The sequence below is a fragment of the Felis catus genome, chromosome C1, assembly GCF_018350175.1.
Source record: "Felis catus isolate Fca126 chromosome C1, F.catus_Fca126_mat1.0, whole genome shotgun sequence".
In the NCBI taxonomy this organism is placed as follows: Eukaryota; Metazoa; Chordata; class Mammalia; order Carnivora; family Felidae; genus Felis; species Felis catus.
The window spans coordinates 46736816-46761538 of NC_058375.1; the positions used below are offsets into that span (position 1 = coordinate 46736816).

At 40.8% G+C, this 24723-nt stretch overlaps 1 protein-coding gene across 18 annotated transcripts in view; it reads right to left on the reverse strand.

Moving 5' to 3' along the window:
• Positions 1 to 24723, reverse strand: part of DAB1 (DAB adaptor protein 1) — a 1138205-nt gene that overhangs the window by 475705 nt on the left and 637777 nt on the right. Inside the window, exon 1 of one of the 18 annotated variants that reach the window (XM_045035912.1) lies at positions 5013 to 5032. The exons of the other annotated variants lie outside the window; for them this stretch is intronic. The gene's annotated coding sequence lies outside the window, so the exon portion shown is untranslated. Of the gene's footprint in view, positions 1 to 5012; positions 5033 to 24723 lie in introns of those variants that run through there. 18 annotated transcript variants of the gene reach the window in all.

The following is a 24723-nucleotide window of genomic DNA, read 5'->3' on the forward strand; positions in this document are numbered from 1 at the left end:
ACCTTGCCAATGTCTCGCTTGGTATTTTTTACACTGCTGATGCCTAATGAATGGCAAATAAATACTTTGTATAAGTTGAAGTGCCTGGCGGACATTTAGACAGGGCAATTACCAGCAAGACGTTTATCCATTCTCTAATAATTAAAACAAAATCACCACCACCCTTGATACAGATTTACAGTTTGCTCCTGAAAATAGCACAGACCGAGTTCTGAAAGACAGATGTGGTCATTATTTATTTTTTTTAGTTCTCTTTGCTAAGGAGATGCTATTTCTCCCCCTTCCAGAGAAATAAGAAAAAGAGGAACGAACCAAACAGATCGCTTTAAAATTCTTCATTAGCATCCACACTGAATACATTTCAACGGCAGGAGCCTTAACACAGCTTTCACTGTATCTGATGCACAGAAAACGAAGCCTGCCAATCTTGCAACATGTCTCAAGATGAAGAAGGTCAACATATCAGAAAATAAAATCAGTAGCACAGATTTCAAAGAAATTCATCCCAAGAGTTCTTCTCAATGAATGCAGTGCAAGATTGAAGAATTCAATTACATGAAAAAGAGGCCTTTTTTTAATACCATGCCCAGCTATTAGTTTTTTTGTCCTTGCTAACATGAAGGCATATTGTTAGCCATCGGGAAATCTCAACAAATTCATACATTCAGATCACAAGGGATTTGTTTGGTAGATGGATCTGAAATCTGGTCTGCCTCCAACTCCTCGCCCAAGATTTCATTTATGCCAAGGAGCACGTTATTCTTAATCAGACATAGAAAAATCCAGCTCATTGCCACTGAGCGGCTTTATTCCTTTAGAAAAAAATCCCGCTTTTAATTCTGATGGAACATTATAATCAACTTTTTTTTATATGGGGCTGACCAATTAAGTTTCCTGTGTCTTAGAAAGCAGAGATGGTGAGTGTCATCTAAGTACATTGTGGAAAGCAAGACAGTTTGTATCAAAAGCCTTAAAAATGCATCTTCTCTTTTCTCCTGGTACATCAAATTCTAAGGGTTTGTTCCAAGGAAATAACGTTTTAGACTCTAAAAACTAAAGCTTAATGAACATAAAGATGTTTATTGTAGCATATTGCTCAGTAATCCCTTGTGTTAGACTAACAGCACAAGTCCCTTATATCCTAGTGTGCATGTACCCTCCTAAGGGGACTTCAATACTCCTCTGATTCAGAGGTGAAGTTTAGCTTTCCACCTCTTGATTTTGGACCAGTCTTGTGGCTTGTCTTGACCAAAAGAATATGGCAGAAGTTAAGTTTTACTTGTTTCAGAGCCTAGATCTCAAGAGATCTTGAATTGCTCTTAGCCTCTGGGCATGCCTCTCTCAGACCTCCATGTAGGATAGAGCTTCTGGAGGATAGAGGCACCTCAGTGTTTAGCTGACACCATCTGCCAGACATGCGAATGTGGCTTCTTAGACCCTCATACTCTGCTGACTCTCCACGTAAGCTGAAAGCTACTGCTTACATGAGCCCAGAGTAAGCCAGTGGAACCCACCCAGCAAGCAACCCAGTAGAAGCATGAGAAGTAATAACTAAAGTTTTTAAGCTATTTAAGTTTTAGCATGAAACACTCCACGGGTTAGGTAGCTACAGAGCAGTAGATGCCTGATACATGAAAAAAATAGGAGCAATCTGAATTTTAAGCAAGAGCAGAATGGTAAAATAAGTTATGTTATGTCCACACCCTGGAATATAATGCAGACATTACAAGTTCTATTTGCAGAGTTTTTGGTAGCGCACGAGTGTGCTTGTGTTACAATACTTAGTGAAGAGCAGGATGAAACATTTTATATTTAATGAGCTCTCATTAAGTGACAGAGAAAACAAATGGAGAAAAGACACCAAAACACTTCCAAGGCTATTCATGGGGAAATCGATTACGTCTTCTAACTTGTGTTTTCCCCCTACTTTGTTCCTTAGAATTGTACTTCGGCCTCCTCCCTTTATGTAAGCCAACAACCATACATGCTTTTTAAAACATTGCATCCCATTAGAACCTCTGCTAGTGTTTTTACGAATGATTATTGCCTACGCTGATTTGCGCGACTCCCTTCTCTTATAGTGTTTCTCTCTCTGCACAAGGGGATAACACAGGTCTTAAAATGAAAAAAGCCCTCAGGGTTGGGCAGTTACTTCTGGAAAATTCCATCTGGGCAAAGAGTTAAAGCAGGGTCCATAAAGAATATGTTGCAGGTTAGGCATATGCCCTTTTAATGATTTTTTCATAGCACTTCCTCATCTTTGATGGTTTAGAGCTCATGTGTTATCTTTCTTGGTTTATTTGTTTGCATATCTCTCCAAGTCCATGAGGGAGAGTTTTATCTATCTGGTTCTTTCTATATCCTGATCACATAACAGAGCTGGCCAGAGAAGAGCAGTTGAAGCAAATATTGGTTAAATGAATAAACAAGGTAACTGAATGAAGACTAAGCTTCCTATTTCACAAGTTTCTGTCAGATGAAAAGAGTACGGAGAATCCTAGTCTTGAGGTCCAAAAATCTGTTCTAGAAGCTCTTTAATTTTAAAGAAAGCCCTTCCCTTCTCTGTGTCTAAGTTCCTCGCTGCAAAGAATGAGTGGTAAACTTTAACTTTCAGAAGGTGACTGAAAGGGGCGCCTGGGTGGCTGGGTCAGTTGGGCAGCTGACTTTGGCCCAGGTCATGATCCTATGCTTCATGGGTCCGAGTCCTGGGTCGGGCTCTGTGCTGACAGATCAGAGCCTGGAGCTTGCTTCAGATTCTGTGTCTCCCTCTCTCTCTGGCCCTCCTCCACCTGCACTCTCTCTCTCTCTTTCTCTCTCTCTCTCTCTCAAAAATAAATAAACATTAAAAAAGTCTTTTTAAAACAAAAGGTAACTGAAAGATTAAGCGAACTTCATGAGACAGCAAGAAATAAATCCTACACAATTTTACACTAACTATAATAGGTGACCCAAGAGCAGGGAATGCATTAACCTTTGCCCTTATTACAACCTCAAGATGTAGGTATGACTATGTTTCCCACTTTACCAATGAGAAAACTAAGGCTTATGGATACTTAGGATAGACCAGTTAAGTAGAGGAGGTAGAACTCAATTTTGGTAGAATTTCTTGGTTAGCTCCAAATCACATATTCATTCTAATATACTAATAATTGCTATTGATAGCTACTGACTGTGAATGCTGCCACAGTGGTACATGAATGTTAAGATTCTTCTATCTTTGCCCTTTTTTGGCAAACTTGGGTTGCCAAGATTGATAACATAGGAAGCTCTAGTCATATGCATGAACTTCTTAGAGCATTCTCCTTGAATCCCTTTCCTTTTATCACCTGGGGTACATTCTGGAAAGAAAAGAAGTATAGAAACCCACATGGTTTCTCAATCTCTAGGTCCTGCTAATTTAATATGTACTAATTTCTCTAGCTTACACTGCCGCTGCCCTGGTCTAAGCCCCTAAAATCTCCCCCTTGGATTTCTTCTGTTTTCTCCTAACTACTCTGTTCGCTTCTTGTCTTATACCTCCCACCTGTCATCTGCGCTGTGTCAATATGTCTATAAATCACATTTATCATGTCACTTACAAGGAAGTTCAAGCTACCTAGAAGAACATACACAACACTCTGAGACCAAGTCCCTTGTCTTCCTTGTCAACCCCACACTACTTATTCCCTGCCTGGCAGTAACTGACTGCTTCCCATTCCTGTGTGGGACTATTCCACTTCCTGGTGTGTTTACCCAGGATCTTTCTTCTTCCTGGACTGCTATCCATAATTCCTCTGCATCCACCAGGACTCAGCTCAGGTGTCACTAAGCCAGAATGCTCTCCCTAATCCCACTGCTGAATTGGGTGTCTCTTTCCTGTTCTTAGTTCCCTCTGCTTGTCTATGATGCCCTGTGATGGCAAAGGAGTCTTGTCATAGCTATCCAAAGAATGAGAAGGATGACAGGACCTGACACCTTGCAGGATGGGTAGAAGTGTTAATTGACTTAGCACAAATGAAGTGCTTAAAATAGTGTATATAGTGGCAGTACTCATGGGAAGCACTCAGTACGTATTTCGTATAGTTTTAGTATCTTTAGAAACCTGTACCTTATCAGGCACCTAGGAGGCACTAAAGTAAATCTTTGCTTACTTTGAGGCACCAACTTGTCTATACTGTCAATGCTGCTTAATAATTTCATAACCAATTCTTAGCATCTTCACTGTGTGACCTTAATGTAAGAAAAAAAAAGTGACATTAAAAAAGTATCCCTTTCAATAAAAGGGATCAGGACACTTTGGAGGAATAACTAATTCTACATCTTGGGGAGGTAATATATGAGTCTGAGGCACCTCATAGCACCAGGAAGTAAGAAAGTGCTAAGACAAAAAAAGGAAAAACACACAAAATAATGGGGTATGTCAAAGGCACATAAAAGCCAATGGAAAGAACTTCCATCAGTATCAGTCAAAACCACAACAATTTGAGCAAGAAAATGAATAAAAGAGTATTAGATTTTAACACAAAGTATAAAATAAATACCCATGAGCCCATACAGATATAAATAAGTGATTGAATATATAAATAAATGAGGGAGAATAGATAAATCTCTAGTGCAGAAGAATTTAAAATAACTTCTGTAAATATTTTACCCGCAAAGAGGTGGAGTAAAACTCCACATTCCTTAAGTATGGCCTGGGACTGGTGATTTCCTTTCAAACAGGCCAATATGGAAATGGAGTGAACAAGAATGGCTTTGGAGTAGAGAAGCCTGACAAACACCATGTTGGCCAGGTGGCCAAAGTCAACATCAACAGTGATATGTCTTGGTACTAAGTACCTTTGATATGATGTGATGAAAATGGCACTTTCACTTTGTGGTTTTTCTCCCCAGAACTTATAACCTGGGCCTAATCATGAGAAAAACCTCAGACAAAACTTCGTTGAAATACTGAGGGACACTGTAAAAGACCTGACCAGTACCGCACAAAACTACCAAGACCATCAAAACCACAGAAAGTTTGAGAAACTCACAGCCGAGAGGAGTCTAAGGATGCCTGAGGATGAAATATATAGTATCCTGGACAGGATCCTGGAACAGAAAAAGGACATGAGGTAGAAACTAAGGAAATCTGAGTAAAGTATGAACTTTGGTTAAAATAATGTATTAAGATTAGTCACTGATTGTGACAAATATACCACACTAATATAAGATGTTAATAATAGGAGAAACTGGGGGTGGGTTACAAGGGAACCTCTATAAAATTTTTGCAATTTTTCTATAAGCATAGAAGTAATCTAAAATGAAAAATTTATTTTTAAAAAAGTATCCATTACATGCAAGGCTCTCTGGAGGGTGCTTTTCACCCATTAGCTAATTTAACTCTCACAACAGATGAGAATATTGAGTCTCAAAGAAACTAAGAGATCTGCCTAAAGTCACACAGTTAAAAAAACCTCATAACCAGGATTCAAACCTGGGACCAATGACCTCCAAACCTTGTGATCGTTTGATGACACTTTATTGTGACTCTAGGGCACGAAGTGTTCTCCCTGAGGAATTTAAGTGGCAGGAGAAGGCAGGGGATGTCATTATGTAAGATGGGGATGGGTGGTGTAAGCCTTAGCCTATCACAGGTATTCAAGTACTTTGTATTTCTTTCCATAATGCTTGTACTTCTAGGTTTCTTGACTAATGTTCTGATTTCAATGCTATTATTGAGAAATGACTATTGAATTTCTTAAACAACTTCTTCATGCACTCTAAGAAATAAGTTTTGCAATAATATTTCATTTTTCATTTTCCACCCTGCTTTTACTTAAGAGAAAGCTTTTGCTGTGTTTTTGGCTTGGTAACTTTTGCTTAGGGGAAGCACTTCTTGATGTGCCAGAGTCCTCCCGAGACCCAGCAGGGCTGTTAAAATTGTTTGATTTTGCATTGCATTGTTAAGAAATAAAAGAAGGAAAAACGGAAGAAAGGGGTGGGGGGAGATTTACATCAATATCCAACTTCATTTATACTCTTTCCATTGAAGCATCAATCAATTTTTTAAAGTATTCAAAAATGAAACTTTGGAAAAGAAACCAGTTTTTAATCAGTTTTGATTATTCTTCCCTGGTGGATTCATACTGTTTTATCATCATTTCCCCCCGCCCCTCTTACATTTTCTGGGATTCTGGCATGAGTTGTACCACATGGGGTGAAATGAATAAAAGTACCATCTATACATACATGCAACCCAAGATTTTCTCCCGGTGTATATTTATTGAATCAATATATGATTGTGTGTGTGTGTGTGTGTGTGTGTGTGTGTGTGTAGAAAGAAAGAATAGCAACATCCAATTTACCACCTTGAGTCCAATCAATGGCCTAATGTTCAAGCACAAGGGAAGGGAACTCCTGCAGATGCCCATCTCACCATCACTGGCCTCGCCCCAGAGTCCCTGCCATTCTAAATACCTACCCACTGGCCCTCTTGCATTTCAAATCATCAGTCTTCACACTCTCCCCACTCATCCATCCCTGTCCTCTCTGTTCTTGTAATTGCCCCAATGTCTCCATGGTTATCCAGGTGGGAATCTTTAGGGTGGTCTTGGATCCTTCCTCTTGGCGCGTTCCATTTCTCTATTCTATTGCCAACTCCAGCTGATTTTATCTGTGCATTTTCTCAAAGTCCTCTCTCCTCTCCCCGCCATTCTCACTGCTTCCACCATATCCACGTGCTCATTACTTCTCACCTGGGCCTTTCCAATGATCTCCTAATTGGTTTCCTCACTTCCAGCCTCTCGCGTCCATAATCTGTCTTCCATTCGTTCACTGGTTTAATTTCCCTAAAGTGCAGCTCTAATCCTGTAACCCCACTGCTAAAAAAGTTAAATGGCTCCCCACTGCCTCCAGGATAAATGCCAAAATCCTTAGCTTGGCATTCAAGGCCCTTCCCCATCTGGCCCTAGACAACCTTTCCAGACTTATCTCCTATTACTGCTCTATGTGAATTTCCTATTCCAGCCAAATTGATCTCCTCATTACTGCATGCATGTGTTGTCTCTGATTATGGGCTTCTCTCAAGCTTAGGCTATTTCTGCTGTTTGGAGAGACTTGTTCACTCCTCTTTGCTTACTGGTAAAGGTTACGTCCCACCTAACCCACAGGTTATGCCTGGCCACCGAACCCCACCTAATTGTCTATACCATTAACATACCCTTTTATCTTTACCATTTCAGGATGTAATCTATGTTTCCACCTCAAGTATGAACCTCTCAACAACAGTAATGGTGATTAGAGCATACAATTTTAATGAATTGGTTATAAGTCAGCCTTTATGGGGGGAAAAAAAACGTATGAGGGCCCTGAGCTACGAAGAAAATCTGGCAGCTGTTCTCACAATGCATTCAGCATCATTCTTTCTTTCTGATGAGTGAGGGTCTGCATCAACCAGGTCCTTCTCTTTCGTTACACCCTTAAGGTTGAGCTTCCTTCAAGGAAGCTCTACAGTTTCTTTAGTAAATGACTTCACCTATCCAAATCTCCCAGATGTGCTAAAAGAAGCCTGAGTTCCAGTGATGGATACTAAGTTGTCTCAAAGTTGGGGGGCCTTCACTTTCTTTCTTACCTCCTTCCCTCTGCTGACATCCCACTACCCTCCCCCCCCCCACACTCCTGAATCTGATTCCAGTGAACTTCTAACATAGTAATTCAAAAATATACTGAGCCTAAGAATAAATGAAGAATTTTTAAGTATGTAGGTATCTGTCTTCTACCCCCATAGGTTTGGATTCTGTAGGTCTGAACTCTGTCCCAAGAACACATATGTTTAGCAAACTCCCTGGGTAATTCCAATGATAGTCTGAGGACCACACTTTGAAAATCACTACTTTGAAAAATTTTTTAACGTTTATTTATTTTTGAGAGACAGAGAGAGAGAGACAGAGTGCAAGCCAGGAAGGGGCAGAGAGAGGGGGAGACACAGAATCTGAAGCAGGCTCCAGGCCCTGAGCTGTCCACACAGAGCCTGATGTAGGACTCGAACCCACAAACTGTGAGATCATGACCTGAGCCGAAATCAGATGCTTAACTGACTGAGCTACCCAGGCACCCCTGAAAATCACTACTTTGAATAAAAATTAAAAAAAAAATTAAATTAAATTAAAACTTGAAACATGAGGGGCGCCTGGGTGGCGCAGTCGGTTGAGCGTCCGACTTCAGCCAGGTCACAATCTCGCGGTCCCTGAGTTCGAGCCCCGCGTCAGGCTCTGGGCTGATGGCTCGGAGCCTGGATCCTGTTTCCGATTCTGTGTTTCCCTCTCTCTCTGCCCCTCCCCCGTTCATGCTCTGTCTCTCTCTGTCCCAAAAATAAATAAAAAACGTTGAAAAAAAATTAAAAAAACAAAACAAAACTTGAAACATGAAAAAAAAAAAAAGAAAATCACTACTTTGCAGTATGGTTCTACATTCCTGCTCATCTTATACCCTTTGGGTCAATTGGGACTACTTTCCATTTCTGCAACTTTTTAAATTTTTTTTTCAACGTTTATTTCTTTTTGGGACAGAGAGAGACAGAGCATGAACGGGGGAGGGGCAGAGAGAGAGGGAGACACAGAATCGGAAACAGGCTCCAGGCTCCGAGCCATCAGCCCAGAGCCCGATGCGGGGCTCGAACTCCCGGACCGCGAGATCGTGACCTGGCTGAAGTCGGACGCTTAACCGACTGCGCCACCCAGGCGCCCCCCATTTCTGCAACTTTTCCTGATTATTCCATTCATGCACCTTTGCTCCACTTCTGCTTCAGCAGCAATGACTTTCCTTTTATTACATCTCCCCAAATCCTACCAATCCATAAGAACGCATGCCTCATGAGGGTGGGACTTTTATTTATGTTGGTCATTGTTGTAACTTCAGCACCTAGAACAGTGCCTGCCACATAGGAGATGCTAAAACAATCTTTGTTGAACAAAGGCATGAATCTGTCAAGAGGGAACTCAATAATGTCATTGCTTCACTGGCACAGTCTCTAATCACAACCAAAAGAAATAGCTGCATCTTCTCAACCTTAGCACTTTCTCCCTTGTACTTTGGCTCATGGGTTGGCTAAAATTTTTCTATAAAATTTTATAAAATTTCAGGTAAATATTTTAGTCTTTACACTGTTGCAGCCACTCAGTTCTGTTGTGACATTGCAAAAGCAGCCAAAACCAATTTGTAATTAAATGGGTATGGTTGTATTTCTATAAAACATTTTTTCTTCAAAAGATAGGCAGGTGGCGGGCTGGACTTGGCCCATAGACTGTACTTTGCTGACCCTAGCTCTATTCATTCATGTACCAAATTTCTCCCTTAGGCTAGATTCCTAAATTATAAATTATTTGAGACAGGGACAGAATGTTATCAGGAAATAAATGTGTGTGTGCATGTGCATGTCTGTGTGCATGAATGCTTATATATGTACATGTGCATTATGTAGATATATATGCAACACACACACACACACACAGACACACACGCATCAGTTTTCTCATCACTGAAACCTGATAAGATATTGTAGTTGAAGCGCCCAACATAGTGCCTACCCTGTAACACGTGCTCCATAAGTCTTACTTTCCCACCTTTTTTCCCTTAAAACAGCACTGCCATCCTCATATAAGGCATTCAGCAGCATGTGTATCATGGGCCTCCAAGAGCAAAGGGCCATGTCTCAGACTCAGTGAAGCTCGGAGGTGAACAAGAAACCACGCTGGATAAGGACTCAGAAATACGTGATGTAGTCCCACCTCCACTCACTCCTTCCCCTGGCACATTAACTTCTTCTTTCGTGGAGACAAAAATTTCATGCCCTTTTCATCCTCCTCATGCCTCCCAGGTTCCTTGCTCATACCCTCACTCTCTTGGCTGATGACCTCACTGCCGGTAGAAGCCACCTTGCATTCTATCACCTTCCCACATCCGTGCTCTAAAACTGCCCTCAACTCCCGGTACCCATGCTTTCCTCCTGCTCCCCCAGAAGGTATCCCCACACCTATCAGAGGCACACCCCACCAGTCACAAAGGACTCTAGTCTTTTACACATAACCTCTTCCTTTGGCATCATCAGTCACCCACCAAACGTGCTCTCACATCTCACACTTAAAAGCAAAACCAAATATAAGCTCTCCTGACTCCCTTATCTACCTTCCATATATCACTTCATGTCTCTTCAACTTTTACGGCCAAATTTCTCAACAAACTGTCTAGTACGTTCATAGTCTCATTCCATTGCTCTTTTGGTTTTTCAGAAAATAAAATTAAAAAGAACAGAAATGTAAATAGACATGTTCATCTGCAAAAGCTTCATAATTCACAAATGATATCTTGCTGTTTTTTTTTAATGTTTATTTATTTCTGAGAAAGAGAGAGAGTGCAAGTGGGCGAGAAGCAGAGAGAGAGGAAGACACAGAATTAGAAGCAGGCTCCAGGCCCTGAGCTGTCAGCACAGAGCCCGATGCAGGGCTCGAACCCACGAACTGTGAGATCATGCCCTGAGCCGAAGTCGGACACTTAACTGACTGAGTCACTCAGGTCCCCCTGGTGTTTTTTTTTTTTTTTTTCATTTCAGATTTAGAGTTGCAAAAAAGCCCTACAGACACAAAATGGAACATTTCCTGTTCACATTTTCAGTTGATTCCCAGTTGGTTTCCATCCTCCCCACTGCCACTGACGCCCTCTATGTTGCCAAATTCAAGGGAGACTTCTCTGTCCTCATTTTACCTGGCAGTGGGATTCCAGACCTCCCTACTGCCTCCTTGAATTGCTCTCCTCCCTTGGCTTGCACAGTTTCATTCCTCCTGGCTTTCCTTCTTGCTCACTGGTCTCTCCTTCTCAGTCTTCTTGACTGGCTCCTCCTCTTCCTCTCCCGAATCTTGGGCTCTTTTTATCTTCTATAGCTACCTGTTCTCCCCTAGTGAGCTCACTGTGGCTTTAAACACCATCTGAATGCTAGTAATTCCCAAATTTATATTTCTAGCATAGACCAGTATCTTGAGCTCTAGACATCACTTCGTTTTCTACTAGGGATCTAAAATTTAATATGCCTCTGGTGCATCTCTTCATAACTACCCAAGCCAGTCTCTCTCTCACTCTGCCTCAACTCGGCAAATGACACCTTCTTGCTTAAGCAAAACCCCTTGGAGTCATCCTTGATTTCTCCCTTTTTCCATAGTCTCTGTGACCCAGTCTAATCCATTAGCAAACTCTATTGGTCGAAATTCCCAAATCCATCTCTACTTCAACTCCAATAAGCAGCCTGGTCCCATTGATTGTAACAACCTTCGGACATAACCTCTTTCTCTTGCACCATTAGTCTCCTGCTCTACTAGGTTACGATCATGGCCCAACAAACATGCTCTTGTCTCCTCTCTTAAAAGCAAAACAAAAACCATCTCTCACTGGGATGATTGCAACAGTTCCTAACTGGTTTCCTGCTTCTACTTTACTTTCTTACAACTTATGTTTCACCCAACAGCCACATGCCCACGGAATAAATATAAATCTGATTGTCTCCTTCCAAGCTGGAAATCTGTCTCCTTGCTCACCATTGCTAAATAAAAACAAAAGCCAAAACAAAATGAAAATATGCTTCTGCCTACCCCCCGGGCCCCCAAGAAAGCCACTCTTCTGACTCATGATGTTGCATCCACAAGGATATTTCTTGCTGCTGATTAAACCTGACAAGTCCTTTCCCACCTCTGGGCCTTTGTGTTTACTGTTTCCTCCACCTGAAATGCTCTTCATCAGGTCTTTCCATGGCTTCCTCATTCTATCCTATAGGTCTCAGCTTAATTATCCCTTCTTCAGAGACCTCCTATGACCACTTCAGCTAAAATAATATTATCAGTGCTCAACTGTCCTATTTGTTATCACTCTATTTATATCCTTCATAGACATTATCACAACAAGATACACCTTGTTCATTAATTACCTTTCTTTTTCTGGTTTATGGCCTATCGTCCACTGAGGAATAGAAGTTCCATGAAGTCAGGACCTTGTCATGTTCACTGCATATTCCTGAAACTTCTTTTTTTTTAAGTGTTTATTTATTTTGAGGGGTGGGGGCAGAGAGAGAGGCAGAGAGAGAGGCATAGAGAGAATCCCAAGTTGGCTCCGAGCTGTCAGTGCAGAGCCTGACATGGGGCTTGATCCCAAGAACTGTAAGATCATCACCTGAGCCAAAATCAAGGTCAGACGCTGAACTGACTGAGCCACCCAGGTACCCCCATCCTGAAACTTAACCAATGCCTAACACATAGTAGCAGCTCAAAAAATATTTTTTAAATGAACACATTTACATGAACAAGACATTTTTACCTGCACATCTCCACCCAACTGTTAGGACCATCTCCCCTCTCTTTCTCCACTTGACAAAGCTATCTTTATCACCCAAAATCTAGTTTAAACAGTATCTCTGTTGCTACTCCTCTGGGATTGGTCACTCCTTCCTCTGTGCCATTATGCTGTTTGTTCCTACCTCTACCACAGCACTAGCAATAATTACAGTCGCTGCTGTTTATTGAGCATCTACTCTATACCAGGTGTAGTGCCAAGTGTTTTAAAAATATTGTCTAACTTGGGGCGCCTGGGTGGCTCAGTCGGTTGAGCACCCAACTTTGGCTCAGGTCATGATCTCCCAGCTTGGGGGTTTGAGCCCCGTGTCGGGCTCTGTGCTGACAGCTCAGAGCCTGGAGCCTGCTTCGGATTCTGTGTCTCCCTCTCTCTCTGCCCCTAGCCCACTCACATCCTGTCTCTGTCTCTCTCAAAAATAAATAAACATTAAAACAATTAAAAAACAATATTGTCTAACTCAACCCACCCAATCACACTAGGGGATGGGAATCATGTCCTCCATTGCAGAGATGAGAAAACAGAGTCTCAGGGAATTTATGCTACTTGCCCAAGATCACAAAATAAGGAGGAACCAGAGATTCAAACCCATCTGTTCAATTCTAGAGGTCATACTCTTCAGCACTGAACCCTATCTTGCAACTTATTGCACTGTAATGTCTTACATATCTGTCTCTCCCAACCTCCCTAAGGGACGGGGATTTCATATGGTTCTGAACATCCCCAGGACACAGCACTCCACTAGGCACAGAATTGGTGCTTAAGAAATATTTGTGGGGAAAACAAGTCTGTCATTCATAAGTATATCTGAACACTTTGTGAACCTATGAATAAGTATTAGCAGCCAGAAAGAAAAAGAGCAAGAGAAAGAAAGTGAGTTGGATGGCTCCAAGAAGTAGGTACACACAATAGCTAACTAGGCTAAGTGTGCGGTGTCCCAGACTCGATGTTTTTCACACCAAACACAATACCAAGGTCACTGCCAAAGAAGACAGACATTATGTAATTAGGGAATGCAGTGCCAGCAATTACTCCAGAAGCTATTTGAAACGGAAACATGCCGGTGTTTGCTCATGTCCCTGTTCACACAAACAAAAGGCCTACATCTTGGAAACTGTTTTGCTTTGTTTGCTTGTAACAGCTCAAGTCACCCTTCACTTGGCAGCCAGTGGCACAATCTTGCTGGAAGCATTGCCTGGACCCCAGTTTTTCCTGTGGACTGTTGCAAGCAAATAAGAAGATAAATGAGATGCCTGGTTTATGCCTGGGGCATGGTGTTAGGCCGAGTTGTGAGACAACGGAGCCTACAGGCTCCTGCCTCCTGGGGCATCACCCGTTTCCACGGATTGTGGAAATGGAGGCTTACTGTGGAGACTGTCTGGGAACACCTGCAAAGACAGGACAAGCTGGGGAAGGCATCTCCCATTTCTGTCCAAGCTTCTTACACTTTCTCATTTGTTCCTGACAGCAAATAGGTATTTCCGTTTTTCAGATGAGAAAATGAAAACTCAAAGGCATACACAACTTGTTAAGATGATACCACCAGTGGCTGAGCTCAAATGTCAGCACTGGTTTGTCTATCAACCCTATGCTCGTCTTTCCATCATGTTATTAATTAATCACCCAATTTTCTCCTCCCGTATTGGTGCCCTTGCTATTCTACAACCCTTCCACAGCCCCTGCCCTAAATTTTCATACTTGCTTTTATTCTTTCCTGACTGGCTCTTCCCTCGGATTCTGCATGTTCCACCCACTGCTACCTTCAAGTTCTAGCAGAAATGTCACTTTCTCAATGAGGGCTTTCCCAGCCCCCACTGTCACCCCCTCTCTTCTTTCTACCTTTCTACCTTTTCTATCAAACTTATGACATCCACCTAATAGAGATGGGAAATTGATTTTGTTGCTGTTGTTGCTTGCTGTCTTTTTCCCCAAACCTGAATGTAAACTCCATGGAATCAGTGAATTTATCTATTGTTCACTGATGTATATCTTAGCACTAAGAACAGCATCTGGAACATACCTAGTGTTCAGTAGGTAGCCATTGAATAAAGGACTAATTTTAAATCACGAACACTTTAAATATAAGCTGACCAAGTACATTCAGTACGAAGTTAATGCTTCTGGGGAGGGGAAGTTACTAAAACAACAACAACAACAACAACAAAGTCTGATTGGTTAAAATGGCAGAGTAGCATGGAGACCCTGAGCTCGTCTCATCCCCGAAATGCAGCCAGATCAGCACCAAACCATTTTGAACACTAGGAAATAGATCTGAGGATTCACACAATGTTTTGCTTAACTTGAGCCACAGAATTCGGCAGGTACACGGTGTGGAGAGGTGAACTGGGGGAGAGAAAAGCTGCAGAGGGCAGGGAGCTGTTTTTGCAGTAAGAGGACAGAGAAAGGGAAAGGAGGAGAGTATGGCACATCGGGGTCTTGCAAGAAAAGCACTCCCCTGCAAGTACCTGGAGAGAAAGAGAGAGTGAAAACACATGCAGGGGACTGAAAAAGAAATCTGTTCCTCAAATCATTCATAGGAAGCAAGGGTAGAGTTTCATTACCACGAGGATTCTATAAACAGTGAAAAGCAGAGTCTAAAGTTTTGGAGCTCAGTGCCTGGCAGTGCTCTGGTGAGGAAGGAAGCAGGGTAAATCCTCGGAAGAGGCAGTGTGTTCTGAGGGGTCTGTGGGCCATACGGGGAGAATCAGTTCCCTGCTTGGAGTGCATTTGGTAGAGTCTCTATGGCCTCCTGACAGGTAAAGTTCCCAGTGGACCCCGGAGAGCAGCCACATTTGCTGGTATTGGGACAAAGATACCAGAGTGCGGTGAAACCTGGTGCTGGATATGTGTTGTAATTTGCCATAATCTCTGGACCTCTGCTGCTGCACTATCACTCAAACGTTTTCTGGGGCAAACCGGCACCCAGACATTGCTCAGGGAGACCTTCCCCCAAAGAGTCTGCATGGGTCCAAGCCGCAGGGGTCTCTGAAGGGTGGGGTTTTGAAACACAACCCCATTTGAGATAAAAATCTGGAGGGAGGTGACACCTGGCAGGCTGACATCTTGGACACAGACAGGGTAAAGGGGCGGGGGAATGGATGGAGGCCTGAGACACAGGAGGAGTACTTGACTGTGGGTCCATGAGAGCACAAAGCTCCTGTGCCATAGACCAGGGAGCTGGGTGAAGCTATTTCCCTCATATGCATGCACTCGCATGTGCACCAGACTGATCCATTCCAGTAAACTAAGCAGTGCCACTGAGTGGAGAACAGAGCCATTACACCAAGTCCCACCCAACTGCACCCTCTAAGCACATCCCCTAGAAGACCATCACAAGTCACTCCTCCTGCTTACTGTATGGACTATAGAAGGCTTGATAGTTTCAGTTCTAGGGGAAACTGGATGTAACTTCATTCAGGTTTCATTCTGTTTGCTGGTTCATTTATTTGTTTGTTTTCTTTGCTTCTGTTTTTGCTTAAATTTTCTTCCTTCCTTTCTTTCTTTTCTTTCTTTCTCTTTCTTTTCTTCCTCATTCTTGAATACAGAAAGAGAAAACTTTATTTTTATTTTTATGTATTGTTTTACTTTTTTATTTAAAAATTTTTATTCTATTTCATTTTCTTTATTTCATTTTATTCTATTTTATTATACTTTTTTTAATTTTTTAATTTTTTCTTACCTTTAAAAAAATTTCTTTCCTTTTTTTCTTTATTCTATCAAGCTTCTTTAAACAAGCAGGCCAAAACACACCTAGGATCTAGCTTCCTTTATTTGATTTATTGTTTTGTTTTTAATTTTTTAATTTTTAGTTTTTACTTTATTATTTTGTTTCTTCCTTCAAAATAAGAAAACAAAAGCATTAATCCCCTAAAAAAGAAGAGGAAGAAATGACAGTTGGGGGTTTAATCAACACAGATATAAGAAAGATGTCTGAACTAGAATATAGAACCACAATGATAAGAATACTAGCTGGGGTTGAAAAAAGCATAGAAACCCTTTCTGCAGAGATAAAAAAAAATAAAATCTAGTCAGGACAAAATTAAAAATACTATAAGTGAGATACAATCTTGAAAGGATGCCATGACAGCAAGGATGGATGAAGCAGAGCACAAACTCCGTGATTTAGAAGATAAAGTTATGGAGAATAATGAAGCAGAAGAAAAGAGGGAAACAAAGCAAAAGATGATGATACAAGACTTAGAGAACTCAGTGACTTATTAAAAATGAATAACATCTGAATCACTGAAGTCCCAGAAGATGCAGAGAAAGAAAAGGGAGCAGAAGACTTATATGAGCAAATTAGAGCAGAAAATTTTCCTAATCTGGGGAAGGATGCAGACATCAAAATCCAAGAAGCACAGAGCACTCTCATTAGATTCAACAAAAACAAACCATCACCAAGGCATATCATAGTCAAATGGACAAAATACACAGACAAGGAAAGAATTATGAAAGCAGCAAGGGAAAAAAGTCTTTCATCTATAACAGAAGACAGATCAGGTTTGCAGCAGACCTATCCACAGAAATCTGGCAGGCCAGAAAAGAGTGGCAGGATATAGTCTCTGTGCTGTATCAGAAAAATATGTAGCCAAGAATTATTTACCCATCAAGGCTGTCATTCAAAATAGGATAAAGAGTTTCCCAGAAAAACAAAAACTAAAGGAGTTCCTGACCACTAAACCAGCCCTGCAAGAAATTTTAAGGGGGACGCTTTGAGTGGAGGAAAGAAAAAACGAAACAAAAAAGACCAAAAGCAACAAAAACTAGAAGGATCAAAGAACATCACCAGAAACACCAACTCAAGAGGCAACACAATGGCACTACATTCATATCTTTCAGTACTTACTCTAAATGTCAACGGATTAAACATTCCAATCAAAAGACACAGGGTATCAGAATGGATAAGAAAACAAGCCCATCTATATGCTGCTTACAAGAGACTCATTTTAGACCTAAAGACACCTGCATATTGAAAGTAAGGGGATGGAGAACCATCTATCTTGCTAATGGTCATCAAAAGAAAGCTAGAGTATCCATAATTATATCAGACAAACCAGATTTTAAAATAAAGCCTGTAACAAGAGATGAAGAAGGGTATTATATTATAATTAAAGGGTCTATCCACTAAGTAGATCCAATAATTGTAAATATTTATGCCCCCACGGTGAAAGCACCCCAATATATAAATCAATTAATCACAAACATAAAGAAACTCATTGATAATGATATAATTATAGGGGACTTCAGCACCCCCACTTACAACAATGGACAGATCATCTAATCAGAAAATCAACAAGGAAACAATGGCTCTGAATGACACACTGAGCCAGATGGACTGAACAGATATATTCAGAACATTTCATCCTACAGCAGCAGAATGCACATTCTTCTCGAGTGCATGTGGACCATTTTCCAGAATAGATCACATACTGGGTCACAAATCAGCCCTCAACAAGTACAAAAAGATCAACTTCATACCTTGCTTATTTTCAGACCACAACACTATGAAACTCAAAATCAACCATAAGAAAAAATTTGGAAAAACCACAAATACTTGTAGATTAAAGAACATCCTACTAAATAATGAATGGATTAACCAAAACAAAGAGGTAATTAAAAAGCACACAGCAGCCAATGAAAATGAAAACATGACAACACAAAACTTCTGGGATGCAGGAAAGGCAGTCATAAGAGGGAAGTACACAGCAATCCAGGCCTTCCAAAAGAAGGAAGAAGGGTCTCAAATACACAATCTAACCTTATACCTAAAAGATCTGGAAAAAGAACAGCAAATAAAGCCCAAAACCAGCAGAAGAAGGGAAATAATAAAGATTAGAGCAGAAATCAACGATATCAAAACAAAAACAACAAGAACAACAACAACAAAACGATCAATGAAGCCAGGAGCTGGTTCTTTGAGAGAATTAACAAAATTGATAAACCCCTAGACAGACTGATCAAAAAGAAAAAGGAAAGGACCCAAATAAATAAAATCACGAATGAAAGAGGAGAGATCACAACCAACACCACAGAGATACAAACAGTAACATGAGAATATTATGAGGAACTGTATGCCAACAAACTGGGTAATCTGGAAGAAATGGACAAATTCCTAGAAACATATAAACTACCAAAACTGAAACAGGAGGAAACAGAAAATTTGAACAGGCCCATAACTAGTAAAGAAATTGAATCAGTAATGAAAAATCTCCCAACAAACAAGAGTCCAGGGTTGGATGGCTTTCCAGGGGAATACTACCAAACATTTAAAGAAGAGTTAACACCTATTCTTTTGAAGCTGTTCCAAAAAATAACATGGAAGTAAAACTTCCAAACTCATTCTGTGAGGCCACCATTACCTTGATTAAAAACCAGACAAAGACCCCACTAAAAAGGAGAACTACAGACAAATTTTCCTGATGAACATGGATGCAAAAATTCTCAACAAGATACTAGCAAAATGGATCCAACAATACATTAAAAGAATTATTCACTATGATCAAGTGGGATTTATTCCTAAGGATGCAGGTCTGGTTCAATATCTACAAATCAATCACTGTGATACATCACATTAATAAAAGAAAGGATAAGAACCACAGGATCCTCTCAGTAGATGCTGAAAAAGCATTTGACAAAATACAGCATCCTTTCTTGATAAAAACCCTCAAGAAAGTAGGGATAGAAGGAATATACCTCAAGATCATAAAGGCCATATATGAAAGACACACTGCTAATATCATCCTCAATGGGGAAAATCTGACAGCACTCCCCCTAAGGTCAGGAACACGACAAGGATGTCCACTCTCACCACTGTTATTCAACATAGTGTTGGAAGTCCTACTTCAGCAATTAGACAACACAAATAAATAAAAGGTATCCATATTGGCAAGGAGGAAGTCAAACTTTCACTCTTCACAGATGTCATGAAACTCTCCCAAACACTCCACCCAAACCCAAAACACACCACCAAAAGCTGCTAGAATCCATGAATTCAGCAAAGTCACAGGATAGAAAATCAATGCACAGAAATCAGTTGCATTTCTATACACCAATAATGAAGCAGCAGAAAGAGAATCAAGGAAGCGATCACATTTACAATTACACTAAAACCCATAAAATACCTAGGGATGAATCTTACCAAAGACGTGAAAAATCTATACTCTGAAAACTATAGAATGCTTATGAAGGAAATTGAAGAAGATACACAAAAAAATGGAAAAACATTCCATACTCATGGATTGTAAGAACGAATATTGTTAAAATGTCTATACTATACAAATCAATGTACATATTCAATGTAATCCCTATTAAAAGAACACCAGCATTCTTCACAGAGCTAGAACAAACAATCCTAAAATTTGTATGGAACCAGAAAAGACCCTGAATAGCCAAAGCAATCTTGAAAAAGAAAACCAAAGCTGGACGCATCACAATCCCAGACTTGAAGATGAATTACAAAGTTGTAATCATCAAGACAGTATGATACTGGCACAAAAGCAGACACTTACATTAATAAAACAGAATAGAGAACCCAGAAATAGACCCACAAATATATGGCCAACTAATCTTTGATATGGCCAACTAAGAATATTCAATGAAAAAAAGAGAGTCTCTTCAGTAAATGGTGTTGGGAAAACTGGACAGAGACTTGCAGAAGAATGAACCTGGACCACATTCTTGCACCATACAAAAAAATAAACTCAAAATGGATGAAAGAGACCTAAACATAAGACAGGAAGCCATCAAAATCCTAGAGGAGACAACAGGCAACAACTTCTTTGACCTTGGCTGCAGCAACTTCTTACTTGACATGTCTCCAGAGGCAAGGGAAACAAAGGCAAAATAAACTATTAGCACCTCATTAAGATAAAAAGTTTCTGCACAGTTAAGGAAACAATCAGCAAAACTAAAAGTCAACTGACAGAATGGGAGAAGATATTTGCAAGTGACATAACAGATAAATAGTTAGTATCCGAAATCTATGTAAGGAACTTATCGAACTCAACACCCAAAAACCAAAGAATCCAATGAAGAAATGGGCAAAAGACATGAACAGACACTTTCCCAAAGAAGACATCCAGATGGCTAAGAGACACATCAAAAAATGCTCAACATCACTCATCATCAGGGAAATACAAATCAAAACCATACTACCTCACACCTGTCAGAATGGCTAAAATGAACAACTCAGGCAACAACAGATGTGGCGAGGATGCAGAGAAAGGGAACCCTCTTGCACTGTTGGTGGGAATGCAAACTAGTACAGCCACTCTGGAAAACAGTATGAGGTTCCTCAAAAAATTAAAAATAGAACAACCCTACGACCCAGTAATTGCACTACTGGATATTTATCCAAAGGATACAGGAGTGCTGATTCAAACAGGCACTGCACCTCAATGTTTATAGCAGCACTGTCAACAATAGCCAAAGTATGGAAAGAGCCCAAATGTCCATCTACAGATGAATGGATAAAGATGTAGTGTGTGTGTGTGTGTGTGTGTGTGTGTGTGTGTGTGTGTGTGTGATGGAATATTACTCAGCAATCAAAAAGAATGGAATCTTGTCATTTGCAACAACATGGATGGAGCTAGAGTGTATTATGCTAAGTGAAATAAGTCAGAGAAAGACAGGTGTCATATATACTTCACTCACACATGTAATTTAAGATACAAAACAGATGAACATAAGGGAAGGTAAGCAAAAATAACATAAAAACAGAAAGGAAGACAAACCATAAGAGACCCTTAAATACAGAGAACAAACTGAGGGTTGCTATTGGGGTGTTGGGTTGGGGGAAGGGCTAAATGGGTGAGGGGCATTAAGGAGGACACTTGTTGGGATGAGCACTGGGTATTATATGTAAGTAATGAATTACTAAATTCTATTCCTGAAATTATTATTACAATATATGTTAACTAACTTGGATTTAAATTTTTAAAAATCCAAAAATAAAAAAAAATAAAACACATACACAGGTAACAACAATAACAAAAAATGTCAGCTCAAAGATCTGGCAATAAGGAATAGTATAGAGAAGGGGTATGGTAGATCTAGACTGTCTGTGCTTAAATGCCAGCCTATCCCCATTGATTCTGTCACCCTATACAAAGAACCTTATCTACTTGTGTTTTAGTTTGTTCCTTTGAAAAGCAGGTATGATAACAGTATCTTTCACATAGGGCTGTTTTAAGGATTAATGAGTTATTATGCATAAGGTATTTGAAACAGGGCCTGGCACACCATAAGTGACATGTAATTACTTGCTTTTATTGTCATTATCTAGTTAACTATCATTTCCCTTGAAGCATCATGCTGTAAAATTTTCCCCTGAAAGGACGTAAACCAAGGTGTATCTCTTCAGGCACCTAGAAAACCACTCAACCATGCTGAGATTATTCTGAGAAGAAAAACACGAAACACAAATGAAAAAAACAACCAACACCAAACCCAAAACTTGGCTTTCTTATCAGTCCTGTGTTAAAAATCAAGCCCTGTAGCAGTAAGCTCAGACACTTAGGCATTGATTGTAAGAGGCAATTTAGACATGCCATGAGATATTAAAAGCAAGAAACAATAGGGCAATGATGCTGGAATAATTTGACTTATTTAAGCGAGGGAGGCGAGCTTTATTAGCTTATTCCCATCATGGCTACCCGCTTCATTTCCTCAGAACCAAGGATACAGCTGGTGTCCAAACCTCAGCGCAACATGCATTTGAAGCGAAGTGCTGATTATCAGCTGGATCGTGAAGATCAATAATCTTCCTCTTGATGGCAAGAAGATCTGGATAATTAGCCAAATTGCTGCTGGCAAGTGGCTGGCCTTTGGGCTACAGTGCCCAATATATATACCCGAATAGAGTTACCTTTTACCTTTCATTAATTCCTTTGCTCCACAACAAATACTCATGAATCACCTTCATTGTGCCAGACCCTGAGCTAAGCATTGGGGATGCAGAGCTGATAAGAAGGAGGAGGTCCCTGCCCTCAGGAGTCTAACAGGTTCTCATGCTGACTAAAATGATGAGCTGGGGTTTTTTGTGGTAGGTTTTCTATCAGGAAGTGTAATTCTCTCCCTCTCTTGCCTTCCATCTCTACCTTTTATCTATTCATCCATCCACCCGCTGAAGATTTGCTGAGCTGAGGTGCTGGGGATGAGTTAAAACACAAGTTATTTCACTGCTATGGAGTCTGTCTTGCTCCACAAGAATGTGAGAGGGGAAGAATCCACACAGACAAATAAATGCATTCAAGTGCCACAGTCTACACAGGCGGGGGGCTTTGGAGTGGGGCATGCAGAAAACTGTTGGAAGTGAATGGGAAGCTTCAGGAAAACACTGGAGACAGATGATCAGGGTCAATGAGGAAAACTTCTATGGCATGAGGTGAGATGTCCCCAGAAGACAATTGAGGATGTACATATTAACACCTAAGAGTCCAAAAGAAAAAACAAAAAAAAGTAGTACATAGGGCATGATGTTCAGTAAAGGAGAGGAAAAACAAGATTATGCCAATGAGACATAGCACAAGAGACTTTTCCTGAATCTCCGGACTCACAAATACAGAAATGCATATTCACACCCTGCGAGTTAAACGCCTTTTCAACTTCCTCTAAAACTTGATCTCTCACTACTTGGTCCTTTAATCACTAATGACAGCTACTGCTTATACATTGACAAGTAGAGAACAATAAAGCCATATTACTCTGATCTTGTCGTCTACTAGCTCAAAAACTTCTAACGGCTGCCAATCTTCTACAGAAGTAAGTTCAAACTCCTCACTGTAATTCTCCAAGTCCCCCAAGAAGGCTCCAGCCTTCTCTTCACTTTCTCTCCTGCCACTCCTTTCCTGTAGCTCAGAAAGCACCACATCAGACTACTGGGGCGGCTGTAAACGCTAACTGCTATTTCCACGCATCGGATCCTTGCTCACCAAGTAGTTTTTACCAGAATACTTTTCTCATCACCTTAACCTGTTGAGATGCTACCCCCAGTGGAAGTCCATCTCAAATGCTACTCATGGATTCATCCATCCACTCAAGAATTATTTACTGAGAACCCCCCAAAGTGTCAGTCCTGGTGAAGAGCAAGATGAATGAGAAATGTTTTCTCATTCAAGCAATTTGCAGCCCTAGTCAAAGGTGGAGGAGGGAGAGACACAAGTACGATTTGATGAATTATTTCTCTGCTTTCTTCAGGTGATCAAAATGAATCTCCTTTGTTTGCAAAGTGCCTAGTAGCGTGTGGGTTAGGGGGCAAACATACAGAAGGTACTAGATACTTGCTTATTTACTTAGTTACTTTGTTGTTTATTTGTATACTATCATGCTTAACAGTTTTGCATTCATAATAGCCAGTGTTATTGTTTTCTCCCCTTCACGAGGGCAAAGGTCTTGGTTTAACTGTTTCTGTGTGCTTGTATCCACAGTGCCTTCCACACAGGACATATACTAAATGTTTGCTGAATGTAAGTGAAATGAAACAAGGAAAAGAAAGGGCAAAAGGTGGAGGAAAGAAGAGCTTTGAGGCCAAAGTTGTCCATTAATTTCAGTTTGAGTGTTTTAGACCCTACTGTTTCCTCCAGGTTACTAAAGCAAATTTATCTGAGCAAATAAGCTTCCATATTTGCATTTCTTTGAACCTTAATTTGACATGCAAATAAGCCACTAACTAGAGCTGGGCTTCAATCAGCCTTGTTTAAACAGAAATCCCCATAGCTATTCTTAGAAAGAAGCTAGCATTAGCCAGCAAAGGCAACAATGACAGGCATCAAGGCGAAGGGCATGTGCTTTTCTGAATCTCCCTATGTACCTGTTCCAGAGTCTTTTTCCCTGAGGTTAGACTCTGAGGGTTAGCAACCTAGGGGTGCCTGGGTGGCTCAGTTGGTTAAGCATCTGACTTTGCCTCAGGTCGTGATCTCGCGGTTTGCGAGTTCGAGCCCCGCATCGGGCTCTGTGCTGACCGCTCAGTGCCTAGAGCCTCCTTCAGATTCTGGGTCTCCCCCTCTCTCTGACCCTCCCATGCTCATGCTCTCTTTCTGTCTCTCAATAATAAATAAACATTAAAAAAAATAAAAGCAACCTAAAGTCTTTACAGGCCACTTGGTCCAGCTCTCCCAGCCCCTCAGCTGGCATCCCCTCTGCTAGTGGTGTCCAGCCTCTCTTGGCACATCACCACTGACGGGGAGCTCATTACCTATCAAACATGCTCTCGCTCTCCACAGAGCCTTTCTCATATTGAGCGCAAGAAATTCGACTCCTTGTAACTTCATCGTTGCTGGGGCCAAACAGAATGAGATTGCCCTCTTCCATAAAATAGCACTTTAGACATCTGAATACAGCAATCTAAATCTTCTCTTTGCTCCGCTTCATAGTAGC